This window comes from Urocampus carinirostris, chromosome 1 (genome assembly GCF_059441175.1).
Source record: "Urocampus carinirostris isolate Australia breed hairy pipefish chromosome 1, RoL_Ucar_1.0, whole genome shotgun sequence".
Taxonomy (NCBI): Eukaryota; Metazoa; Chordata; class Actinopteri; order Syngnathiformes; family Syngnathidae; genus Urocampus; species Urocampus carinirostris.
Window position 1 is genome coordinate 72,872,136 of NC_142349.1, and position 8,655 is coordinate 72,880,790.

General features: G+C 47.8%; 2 non-coding genes across 2 annotated transcripts; both read right to left on the reverse strand.

Annotated features, from left to right (window-relative positions):
• Positions 1-604: 604 nt before the first annotated feature.
• trnae-cuc (transfer RNA glutamic acid (anticodon CUC)) lies at positions 605-676 on the reverse strand. Its single transcript has one exon. It is a non-coding gene; the product is annotated as a tRNA-Glu (tRNA).
• Positions 677-4,458: 3,782 nt separating this feature from the next.
• Positions 4,459-4,530, reverse strand: trnae-cuc (transfer RNA glutamic acid (anticodon CUC)). The gene has a single exon. It is a non-coding gene; the product is annotated as a tRNA-Glu (tRNA).
• Positions 4,531-8,655: the final 4,125 nt, after the last annotated feature.

An 8,655-nucleotide genomic window follows, 5' to 3' on the forward strand; every position in this document is an offset into this window, starting at 1 on the left:
GTCCGTCCGTCCGTCCGTCCGTCCGTCCGTCCGTCCGTCCGTCCGTCCGTCCGTCCGTCCGTCCGTCCGTCCGTCCGTCCGTCCGTCCGTCCGTCCGTCCGTCCGTCCGTCCGTCCGTCCGTCCGTCCGTCCGTCCGTCCGTCCGTCCGTCCGTCGGAAAACCCATTCTAGAAAAAGGAACATCTTTCAATTTTCTTTCCAATTCCTCAAGAGGAATTTTCTATCTGCGTGTAACAGTTTTCCTGACCTGGAATCGAACCCAGGCCACAGCAGTGAAAGTGCTGGATCCTAGCCACTAGACCACCAAGGACTTTACTAGAAAAAAAGTTGACTGTCGTCAAATCCATTCTATAAAAGGAACCTCTTTCAATGCTTTCTCCAATAAGAATTTTCTGTCTTTCCGTCTATTATAATAGACCTGACCGGGAATCGAACCCGGGCCACAGCAGTGAGAGTGCTGGATCCTAGCCACTAGACCACCAAGGACTTTACTAGAAAAAAAGTTGACTGTCGGAAAACCCATTCTAGAAAAAGGAACATCTTTCCAATTCCTCAAGAGGAATTGTCTGTCTGTCTGTCTGTCTGTCTGTCTGTCTGTCATAGTTTCCCTGACCGGGAATCGAACCCGGGCCACAGCAGTGAGAGTGCTGGATCCTAGCCACTAGACCACCAAGGACTTTACTAGAAAAAAAGTTGACTGTCGTCAAATCCATTCTATAAAAGGAACCTCTTTCAATGCTTTCTCCAATAAGAATTTTCTGTCTTTCCGACTATTATAATAGACCTGACCGGCAATCGAACCCGGGCCACAGCAGTGAGAGTGCTGGATCCTAGCCACTAGTCCATCAGGGAATGAACAGGAAAAAAGTTGACTGTCGGAAAACCCATTCTAGAAAAAGGAACATCTTTCAATTTTCTTTCCAATTCCTCAAGAGGAATTTTCTATCTGCGTGTAACAGTTTCCCTGACCTGGAATCGAACCCGGGCCACAGCAGTGAAAGTGCTGGATCTTAGCCACTAGACCACCAAGGACTTTACTAGAAAAAAAGTTGACTGTCGTCAAATCCATTCTATAAAAAGAACCTCTTTCAATGCTTTCTCCAATAAGAATTGTCTGTCTGTCTGTCTGTCCGTCCGTCCGTCCGTCCGTCCGTCCGTCCGTCCGTCCGTCCGTCCGTCCGTCCGTCCGTCCGTCCGTCCGTCCGTCCGTCCGTCCGTCCGTCCGTCCGTCCGTCCGTCCGTCCGTCCGTCCGTCCGTCCGTCCGTCCGTCCGTCCGTCCGTCCGTCCGTCCGTCCGTCCGTCTGTCTGTCTGTCATAGTTTCCCTGACCGGGAATCAAACCCGGGCCACAGCAGTGAGAGTGCTGGATCCTAGCCACTAGACCACCAAGGACTTTACTAGAAAAAAGTTGACTGTCGTCAAATCCATTTTATAAAAGGAACCTCTTTCAATGCTTTCTCCGATAAAAAAAATTCTGTCTTTCCGTCTATTATAATAGACCTGACCGGGAATCGAACCCGGGCCACAGCAGTGAGAGTGCTGGATCCTAGCCACTAGACCACCAAGGACTTTACTAGAAAAAAAGTTGACTGTCGGAAAACCCATTCTAGAAAAAGGAACCTCTTTCAATGTTCATTCCAATTCCTCAAGAGGAATTTTCTATCTGCGTGTAACAGTTTCCCTGACCTGGAATCGAACCCAGGCCACAGCAGTGAAAGTGCTGAATCCTAGCCACTAGACCACCAAGGACTTTACTAGAAAAAAAGTTGACTGTCGTCAAATCCATTCTATAAAAGGAACCTCTTTCAATGCTTTCTCCAATAAGAATTTTCTGTCTTTCCGTCTATAATAATAGACCTGACCTGGAATCGAACCCAGGCCACAGCAGTGAAAGTGCTGGATCCTAGCCACTAGACCACCAAGGACTTTACTAGAAAAAAAGTTGACTGTCGGAAAACCCATTCTAGAAAAAGGAACCTCTTTCAATGCTTTCTCCAATAAGAATTTTCTGTCTTTCCGTCTATTATAATAGACCTGACCGGGAATCGAACCCGGGCCACAGCAGTGAGAGTGCTGGATCCTAGCCACTAGTCCATCAGGGAATGAACAGGAAAAAAGTTGACTGTCGGAAAACCCATTCTAGAAAAAGGAACATCTTTCAATTTTCTTTCCAATTCCTCAAGAGGAATTTTCTATCTGCGTGTAACAGTTTTCCTGACCTGGAATCGAACCCAGGCCACAGCAGTGAAAGTGCTGGATCCTAGCCACTAGACCACCAAGGACTTTACTAGGAAAAAAGTTGACTGTCGTCAAATCCATTCTATAAAAGGAACCTCTTTCAATGCTTTCTCCAATAAGAATTGTCTGTCTGTCTGTCTGTCTGTCTGTCTGTCTGTCTGTCTGTCTGTCTGTCTGTCTGTCTGTCTGTCTGTCTGTCTGTCTGTCTGTCTGTCTGTCTGTCTGTCTGTCTGTCTGTCTGTCTGTCTGTCTGTCTGTCTGTCTGTCTGTCTGTCTGTCTGTCTGTCTGTCTGTCTGTCTGTCTGTCTGTCTGTCTGTCTGTCTGTCTGTCTGTCTGTCTGTCTGTCTGTCTGTCTGTCTGTCTGTCTGTCTGTCTGTCTGTCTGTCTGTCTGTCTGTCTGTCTGTCTGTCTGTCTGTCTGTCTGTCTGTCTGTCTGTCTGTCTGTCTGTCTGTCTGTCTGTCTGTCTGTCTGTCTGTCTGTCTGTCTGTCTGTCTGTCTGTCTGTCTGTCTGTCTGTCTGTCTGTCTGTCTGTCTGTCTGTCTGTCTGTCTGTCTGTCTGTCTGTCTGTCTGTCTGTCTGTCTGTCTGTCTGTCTGTCTGTCTGTCTGTCTGTCTGTCTGTCTGTCTGTCTGTCTGTCTGTCTGTCTGTCTGTCTGTCTGTCTGTCTGTCTGTCTGTCTGTCTGTCTGTCTGTCTGTCTGTCTGTCTGTCTGTCTGTCTGTCTGTCTGTCTGTCTGTCTGTCTGTCTGTCTGTCTGTCTGTCTGTCTGTCTGTCTGTCTGTCTGTCTGTCTGTCTGTCTGTCTGTCTGTCTGTCTGTCTGTCTGTCTGTCTGTCTGTCTGTCTGTCTGTCTGTCTGTCTGTCTGTCTGTCTGTCTGTCTGTCTGTCTGTCTGTCTGTCTGTCTGTCTGTCTGTCTGTCTGTCTGTCTGTCTGTCTGTCTGTCTGTCTGTCTGTCTGTCTGTCTGTCTGTCTGTCTGTCTGTCATAGTTTCCCTGACCGGGAATCAAACCCGGGCCACAGCAGTGAGAGTGCTGGATCCTAGCCACTAGACCACCAAGGACTTTACTAGAAAAAAGTTGACTGTCGTCAAATCCATTTTATAAAAGGAACCTCTTTCAATGCTTTCTCCGATAAAAAAATTTCTGTCTTTCCGTCTATTATAATAGACCTGACCGGGAATCGAACCCGGGCCACAGCAGTGAGAGTGCTGGATCCTAGCCACTAGTCCATCAGGGAATGAACAGGAAAAAAGTTGACTGTCGGAAAACCCATTCTAGAAAAAGGAACATCTTTCAATTTTCTTTCCAATTCCTCAAGAGGAATTTTCTATCTGCGTGTAACAGTTTTCCTGACCTGGAATCGAACCCAGGCCACAGCAGTGAAAGTGCTGGATCCTAGCCACTAGACCACCAAGGACTTTACTAGAAAAAAAGTTGACTGTCGTCAAATCCATTCTATAAAAGGAACCTCTTTCAATGCTTTCTCCAATAAGAATTGTCTGTCCGTCCGTCCGTCCGTCCGTCCGTCCGTCCGTCCGTCCGTCCGTCCGTCCGTCCGTCCGTCCGTCCGTCCGTCCGTCCGTCCGTCCGTCCGTCCGTCCGTCCGTCCGTCCGTCCGTCCGTCCGTCCGTCCGTCCGTCCGTCCGTCCGTCCGTCCGTCCGTCCGTCCGTCCGTCCGTCCGTCCGTCCGTCCGTCCGTCCGTCCGTCCGTCCGTCCGTCCGTCCGTCCGTCCGTCCGTCCGTCCGTCCGTCCGTCCGTCCGTCCGTCCGTCGGAAAACCCATTCTAGAAAAAGGAACATCTTTCAATTTTCTTTCCAATTCCTCAAGAGGAATTTTCTATCTGCGTGTAACAGTTTTCCTGACCTGGAATCGAACCCAGGCCACAGCAGTGAAAGTGCTGGATCCTAGCCACTAGACCACCAAGGACTTTACTAGAAAAAAAGTTGACTGTCGTCAAATCCATTCTATAAAAGGAACCTCTTTCAATGCTTTCTCCAATAAGAATTTTCTGTCTTTCCGTCTATTATAATAGACCTGACCGGGAATCGAACCCGGGCCACAGCAGTGAGAGTGCTGGATCCTAGCCACTAGACCACCAAGGACTTTACTAGAAAAAAAGTTGACTGTCGGAAAACCCATTCTAGAAAAAGGAACATCTTTCCAATTCCTCAAGAGGAATTGTCTGTCTGTCTGTCTGTCTGTCTGTCTGTCTGTCATAGTTTCCCTGACCGGGAATCGAACCCGGGCCACAGCAGTGAGAGTGCTGGATCCTAGCCACTAGACCACCAAGGACTTTACTAGAAAAAAAGTTGACTGTCGTCAAATCCATTCTATAAAAGGAACCTCTTTCAATGCTTTCTCCAATAAGAATTTTCTGTCTTTCCGACTATTATAATAGACCTGACCGGCAATCGAACCCGGGCCACAGCAGTGAGAGTGCTGGATCCTAGCCACTAGTCCATCAGGGAATGAACAGGAAAAAAGTTGACTGTCGGAAAACCCATTCTAGAAAAAGGAACATCTTTCAATTTTCTTTCCAATTCCTCAAGAGGAATTTTCTATCTGCGTGTAACAGTTTCCCTGACCTGGAATCGAACCCGGGCCACAGCAGTGAAAGTGCTGGATCTTAGCCACTAGACCACCAAGGACTTTACTAGAAAAAAAGTTGACTGTCGTCAAATCCATTCTATAAAAAGAACCTCTTTCAATGCTTTCTCCAATAAGAATTGTCTGTCTGTCTGTCTGTCCGTCCGTCCGTCCGTCCGTCCGTCCGTCCGTCCGTCCGTCCGTCCGTCCGTCCGTCCGTCCGTCCGTCCGTCCGTCCGTCCGTCCGTCCGTCCGTCCGTCCGTCCGTCCGTCCGTCCGTCCGTCCGTCCGTCCGTCCGTCCGTCCGTCCGTCCGTCCGTCCGTCCGTCCGTCCGTCCGTCCGTCCGTCCGTCCGTCCGTCCGTCCGTCCGTCTGTCTGTCTGTCATAGTTTCCCTGACCGGGAATCAAACCCGGGCCACAGCAGTGAGAGTGCTGGATCCTAGCCACTAGACCACCAAGGACTTTACTAGAAAAAAGTTGACTGTCGTCAAATCCATTTTATAAAAGGAACCTCTTTCAATGCTTTCTCCGATAAAAAAATTTCTGTCTTTCCGTCTATTATAATAGACCTGACCGGGAATCGAACCCGGGCCACAGCAGTGAGAGTGCTGGATCCTAGCCACTAGACCACCAAGGACTTTACTAGAAAAAAAGTTGACTGTCGGAAAACCCATTCTAGAAAAAGGAACCTCTTTCAATGTTCATTCCAATTCCTCAAGAGGAATTTTCTATCTGCGTGTAACAGTTTCCCTGACCTGGAATCGAACCCAGGCCACAGCAGTGAAAGTGCTGAATCCTAGCCACTAGACCACCAAGGACTTTACTAGAAAAAAAGTTGACTGTCGTCAAATCCATTCTATAAAAGGAACCTCTTTCAATGCTTTCTCCAATAAGAATTTTCTGTCTTTCCGTCTATAATAATAGACCTGACCTGGAATCGAACCCAGGCCACAGCAGTGAAAGTGCTGGATCCTAGCCACTAGACCACCAAGGACTTTACTAGAAAAAAAGTTGACTGTCGGAAAACCCATTCTAGAAAAAGGAACCTCTTTCAATGCTTTCTCCAATAAGAATTTTCTGTCTTTCCGTCTATTATAATAGACCTGACCGGGAATCGAACCCGGGCCACCGGGCCACAGCAGTGAGAGTGCTGGATCCTAGCCACTAGTCCATCAGGGAATGAACAGGAAAAAAGTTGACTGTCGGAAAACCCATTCTAGAAAAAGGAACATCTTTCAATTTTCTTTCCAATTCCTCAAGAGGAATTTTCTATCTGCGTGTAACAGTTTTCCTGACCTGGAATCGAACCCAGGCCACAGCAGTGAAAGTGCTGGATCCTAGCCACTAGACCACCAAGGACTTTACTAGAAAAAAAGTTGACTGTCGTCAAATCCATTCTATAAAAGGAACCTCTTTCAATGCTTTCTCCAATAAGAATTGTCTGTCTGTCTGTCTGTCTGTCTGTCTGTCTGTCTGTCTGTCTGTCTGTCTGTCTGTCTGTCTGTCTGTCTGTCTGTCTGTCTGTCTGTCTGTCTGTCTGTCTGTCTGTCTGTCTGTCTGTCTGTCTGTCTGTCTGTCTGTCTGTCTGTCTGTCTGTCTGTCTGTCTGTCTGTCTGTCTGTCTGTCTGTCTGTCTGTCTGTCTGTCTGTCTGTCTGTCTGTCTGTCTGTCTGTCTGTCTGTCTGTCTGTCTGTCTGTCTGTCTGTCTGTCTGTCTGTCTGTCTGTCTGTCTGTCTGTCTGTCTGTCTGTCTGTCTGTCTGTCTGTCTGTCTGTCTGTCTGTCTGTCTGTCTGTCTGTCTGTCTGTCTGTCTGTCTGTCTGTCTGTCTGTCTGTCTGTCTGTCTGTCTGTCTGTCTGTCTGTCTGTCTGTCTGTCTGTCTGTCTGTCTGTCTGTCTGTCTGTCTGTCTGTCTGTCTGTCTGTCTGTCTGTCTGTCTGTCTGTCTGTCTGTCTGTCTGTCTGTCTGTCTGTCTGTCTGTCTGTCTGTCTGTCTGTCTGTCTGTCTGTCTGTCTGTCTGTCTGTCTGTCTGTCTGTCTGTCTGTCTGTCTGTCTGTCTGTCTGTCTGTCTGTCTGTCTGTCTGTCTGTCTGTCTGTCTGTCTGTCTGTCTGTCTGTCTGTCTGTCTGTCTGTCTGTCTGTCTGTCTGTCTGTCTGTCTGTCTGTCTGTCTGTCTGTCTGTCTGTCTGTCTGTCTGTCTGTCTGTCTGTCTGTCTGTCTGTCTGTCTGTCTGTCTGTCTGTCTGTCTGTCTGTCTGTCTGTCTGTCTGTCTGTCTGTCTGTCTGTCTGTCTGTCTGTCTGTCTGTCTGTCTGTCTGTCTGTCTGTCTGTCTGTCTGTCTGTCTGTCTGTCTGTCTGTCTGTCTGTCTGTCTGTCTGTCTGTCTGTCTGTCTGTCTGTCTGTCTGTCTGTCTGTCTGTCTGTCTGTCTGTCTGTCTGTCTGTCTGTCTGTCTGTCTGTCTGTCTGTCTGTCTGTCTGTCTGTCTGTCTGTCTGTCTGTCTGTCTGTCTGTCTGTCTGTCTGTCTGTCTGTCTGTCTGTCTGTCTGTCTGTCTGTCTGTCTGTCTGTCTGTCTGTCTGTCTGTCTGTCTGTCTGTCTGTCTGTCTGTCTGTCTGTCTGTCTGTCTGTCTGTCTGTCTGTCTGTCTGTCTGTCTGTCTGTCTGTCTGTCTGTCTGTCTGTCTGTCTGTCTGTCTGTCTGTCTGTCTGTCTGTCTGTCTGTCTGTCTGTCTGTCTGTCTGTCTGTCTGTCTGTCTGTCTGTCTGTCTGTCTGTCTGTCTGTCTGTCTGTCTGTCTGTCTGTCTGTCTGTCTGTCTGTCTGTCTGTCTGTCTGTCTGTCTGTCTGTCTGTCTGTCTGTCTGTCTGTCTGTCTGTCTGTCTGTCATAGTTTCCCTGACCGGGAATCAAACCCGGGCCACAGCAGTGAGAGTGCTGGATCCTAGCCACTAGACCACCAAGGACTTTACTAGAAAAAAGTTGACTGTCGTCAAATCCATTTTATAAAAGGAACCTCTTTCAATGCTTTCTCCGATAAAAAAATTTCTGTCTTTCCGTCTATTATAATAGACAGACCTGACCGGGAATCGAACCCGGGCCACAGCAGTGAGAGTGCTGGATCCTAGCCACTAGACCACCAAGGACTTTACTAGAAAAAAAGTTGACTGTCGGAAAACCCATTCTAGAAAAAGGAACCTCTTTCAATGTTCATTCCAATTCCTCAAGAGGAATTTTCTATCTGCGTGTAACAGTTTCCCTGACCTGGAATCGAACCCAGGCCACAGCAGTGAAAGTGCTGAATCCTAGCCACTAGACCACCAAGGACTTTACTAGAAAAAAAGTTGACTGTCGTCAAATCCATTCTATAAAAGGAACCTCTTTCAATGCTTTCTCCAATAAGAATTTTCTGTCTTTCCGTCTATAATAATAGACCTGACCTGGAATCGAACCCAGGCCACAGCAGTGAAAGTGCTGGATCCTAGCCACTAGACCACCAAGGACTTTACTAGAAAAAAAGTTGACTGTCGGAAAACCCATTCTAGAAAAAGGAACCTCTTTCAATGCTTTCTCCAATAAGAATTTTCTGTCTTTCCGTCTATTATAATAGACCTGACCGGGAATCGAACCCGGGCCACAGCAGTGAGAGTGCTGGATCCTAGCCACTAGTCCATCAGGGAATGAACAGGAAAAAAGTTGACTGTCGGAAAACCCATTCTAGAAAAAGGAACATCTTTCAATTTTCTTTCCAATTCCTCAAGAGGAATTTTCTATCTGCGTGTAACAGTTTTCCTGACCTGGAATCGAACCCAGGCCACAGCAGTGAAAGTGCTGGATCCTAGCCA